Genomic DNA, 4,590 nt, shown 5'->3' on the forward strand with positions numbered 1-4,590 from the left:
CTCTTTTGCACTTCATTTGATAACTGATAGAAATCTAAATGAGAAAGGCTTAATTTCATTGTATTGTGTAGTACTTTATTTATATTTACAATAGCAATATTTGAAAAGATAAGTTTACACACTTAATTACAAAGAAATATAGGTGAGATACACATTAAAACAAAATCTAATTTTAACTTTAAGATAAAGTTCCAAGATATTCTATAGTTGAAAATTTTAAAATAACAATCACTCTCATATGTCCCCTTAATATGGTTTCCTTTATGCTCAAAGATGGAGTTTCATCCATCAAAAATAATTAAACAGAGTAATACGGTGGAATTGTATTTTCAATCAAAAATAATTAAACAAAAAAAAAATTGAAACTTCCCTTGGATCGTTGTTTTGTATTTTCAATTAAATGAATCATACACAAACATTCATGGGTTGAATTGTATACATTAATGAGTGATTATTGAAAATCACAATTCATAAATCGTCTACTTTTACGTACACTAGAGCCTAATTGTTGCAAGACAAATTTATCCATATGTCCGGCCTTTAATTGTGATCCACACTAATGCATGTGTCGTGATGCTTGCTAGCAGCCAATATTTCATAAATCTCACCCAAAATGTTTTTCTTATTGTCAGAACAAAAAGAAGACAAAAGAAGAAATTTTTTTTCCCTTGTAACCTTGCCAATTAGATGCAAAAAGAGAGTTCTAAGGCTTTTCTTTTTCTTTTATTTTTCTTGACTTCTTTTCTCACAATCTCACACAAGGTGTAGCACACATATAAAGTATTTATAATTAGGTTAAAATGCTGATCAACCTTTTGGTTTATTACATTTTAGTCTCCCCACTTAATTAAACAGCTTAATTATGTCCTTGTTGAAATTCCAAATTTCTAATTAAATACAAATCTCATTTTCATTTCACATTGTCATCTTATTATGTGTGACTCATTAAGTTTCCAACATGTTAGCAATAAATATAAATTAATTCAATTAAGAATTTACGTTTATATTTATAAATCATTAGAGGCATTTAGTAATACATCATAACCACTTAAATGTTAAGAGAGTCAAGATGGTTTGACTAACTTTTTAGTATACAGTATTTCAGTGTAATTCGATCTTTTCATCATATATCTTAGATAGATAGAAAGCTTGGCTTGGTGTCTACTTTTTAACTTATTCACATTAGTCATGTAACTTCTATATTAATCTATCAAGATTGCCTCGGCGAGGGACTTTCAGTCACTATAAGTTAGGAGTAAATGAGATATGTCCCTTTTAAATCACTTGGGGTGATAAATCTTCATTAAACTATTCATTCATCTTTACATACTTCATGCCATATCGAAAAATACCTTGTTTGGGCACCTGATCACCTTTAGACCCGTAAAGGTGAAATCAAAGTATGACAATTCACAAACAAGATGACTTGGTATCACAAGTCTGAGGATTACTTACATTATTGATATATGAAAGTATTTTCATCGACATTTGAGTGACATATCAAATGGAACTCTTAGAACAGGTCATGTTCAGCAAACTTGTTCCTTAACAAGTACTCACATACTATCTTCAAGTATCTCACATACTTCAACCTATAAGATCGGTTATTTACTTCTAAAGCAAGAAAGCTTAGCATGTATTAGTCTTTGAGCATTGTTAATGTCCGTATTCTTGACAATACGATGACTAGGAACTTATTTATGGACAAGGCTTTGATGCATAAGAATCTCATAATTATAACTTTTGTAATTCATTTGCAAGGCCATTATGTTCTAAGGGCTTTATCTACATAAGTCTTTTATAACTCTTTATAAATAAACTCATGGATAAAGAAATACCTCATGCATTATATAAAATATTAATGTACTATTTCACAAGCATAAAACTGATTGGCTTGCAATGCTTACACTAACAATCTTCCACTATCATTAAAGTTAATTGGCCATGTATTTAATCCTAAACTTCTCTAAGTGGTGATCATGTTTCTGTTGGGATAAAACTTTAGTGAAAGGGTTAGCTAAATTGTCCTTCGTGGGTACTCTCTCCACATTAATATCACATTTCTTAATGATTTCCCTGATCTAGTGATAACGTCGCAATACATGTCTGGACCATTGATGAAACCTTGGTTCCTATGCTTGCGTAATGACTCTATTGTTGTCATAGTACAAAGTTACAAAATCAACAATTTTGGGAACCACACCAAGTTCAGTTATGAACTTCTTAATCCAAACTCCCTCATTTGCTGCCTCAGACATGGAGACATATTTAGCCTCAGTTGTAGAATCTACAGTCATTGCTTGCTTGAAATTTTTCCAGTTGATTGCACATTCATTTAAGGTAAATATAAACACACTTTGTGATTCACTACCATCCTTGTTAGCTTGGAATACAGTATTTATATATCTTTAACTTAGAGTTTAACCCCTTTATAGACCAAGAAAACATCCTTAGTTCTTTATAAGTACTTAGGAATATTTTTCACAACAACCTAGTGATTCTCACTTAGATTCAATTGGTATTTGCTCATGACACTTAGAGCATACCCCACATTAGTCTAGTACACAACATGGCATACATGATAGACCTAATAGTTGAAGCATATGGTATTCTTTCCATCCTTATCCTTTCCTTTTGTGTCTTCAAACACATATCTTTTAAGAGATGAATGCCATGTGACATAGGTAAGTGTCCCCTCTTGGATTCATTCATACTAAACCTTTTTAGCACATTGTCTATGTACATGGATTGGGATAATCCTAATAGCCTTTTTGATCTATCTCTATAGATTTTTATTTCCAAAATATAAGCTGATTCTCACAAATCCTTGACACAGAAATGTTTAGATAGCCAGATCTTGATAGTTTGCAACTTTGGTATATCATTTCCTATTAGCAGTATGTCATGAATAGATAGCACTAAGAAAACAATTGCTTATCTATTTATCTTCTTGTAAACACCTGGATTATTAGGATTCTTGATGAAATTATAATCCTTAATAGTTTCATCAAATATGATGTTCCAACTTATAGACACTTGCTATAGCTCATAAATGGACTTTTGGAGCTTGCATACTATATTCTAATTCTCTTTGGATGTAAAACTTTTAGATTGTGTCACAAACACTCCCTCTTGCATATTTTCATTAAGAAAATGCTGTTTTCACATCCATCTGCCATATCTCATAACTATGATATGTTGCAATAGCAAGCAGAATTTGAATCGACTTAATCATGGCAAAAGGTGCAAAAGGTTTCTTCATAATCGATTCTTTCAATTTGATTGTAACTTTTAGCAACCAACTTGGCCTTGTATGTTTGTATGTTACCATCCATGTTAGCTTTTCTCTTAAAAAACCACTTGCATCCTATGGGTTTTACCACTTTAGGTGCATCAATCAAAATTCTTTCTTGGTTATCATGCATGGCGTCCATTTTAGATTTCATGGTCTCAAACCACTTATTGGAATCAATATTAGATATTTCTTCCTCATAAGTAGTAGACTCACTGTTAATCGACAAACATCTCTTTCAAGCATAAATTCATATTTGTCTAGAGCATGTCTTTGTCTTGTAGACCTACGAAGCACTTGTGTTTCCTGAGCATTGGTATGAACATCCAATGCTTCAACCATTGGATTAGGCTCTATGGGGATGTTAGTTTGTGGTTTTTGAACCTCTTGAAGATTTTTTACTTCTATTAGTCTCTTCAGGTAGAAACTCTTGCTCCAAGAAGGTGGCATGTTTTGAAATAAACAATTTTTGGTCGATGCGATTGTAAAAGTAGTATCTTACAATCTTTTTAAGATAGCCCACAAACCTAGCTCTAAGCTTGTCAGACGATGCATACTTCACACAAGTTGTACATCCTTAAATTTAAGCAATAGTCTAAGCTTGTAAGATAAATTTGACTTTGCAATCTCTTCACTTAGAATATTGTACAATCTGGATAAATTTATATTCATGCAAAATTCAAATTAGTAATTAACTCCATAAGTTTGCTTTTCATCTCTCTCTCCACTAATGTAGGCTAACACTATGTTAAAGATCAATAGGAGTTTAATTAGCTTGTAATCTATGGCTAGGATTAAGGTTGGATATGGGATAATGTATAGCTCAAATCACCCTAAGCACATAGTCAATCTGGATGCTATTCAGAGCTTTATTTTCCTTCACTTAGTATACCCCTTCTCCATCAAAATTTTTCTTTTGTTCAACACTTCATTCTTTCTTTCCCTTTTTCTTTTTCTCAATTTCACACCCCCAAACTTATTTCTTTTATTGGGCAATGAGATGAGTACAATCATATTTTTGAACTTTTCATCGTTTTTTTTTTCATCTTGACTACCTCTTTCACTATGTTGCTCATAACACATTCTAAATTGACTTATGCACTTAGGAATGAGGGATGCAAGAATTGTTGAAAATATTAATATAAGGGTCTAGGCTAAAAATTAAGTGTTCAAACAAAGAAAAGATGTCATTAGGCTCAAAGGGGGAAACTAAGGAGAATTTATGTAAAGGAAGGCTACAAAAAGCTCAATCGGTCTAAAAATGGCCTAAATCATCTCCTTAACTAAGTATAGCCTAA

This window comes from Theobroma umbraticum, unplaced genomic scaffold (genome assembly GCF_002168275.2).
Source record: "Theobroma umbraticum cultivar Fairchild unplaced genomic scaffold, ASM216827v3 scaffold_95.0, whole genome shotgun sequence".
In the NCBI taxonomy this organism is placed as follows: domain Eukaryota; kingdom Viridiplantae; phylum Streptophyta; class Magnoliopsida; order Malvales; family Malvaceae; genus Theobroma; species Theobroma umbraticum.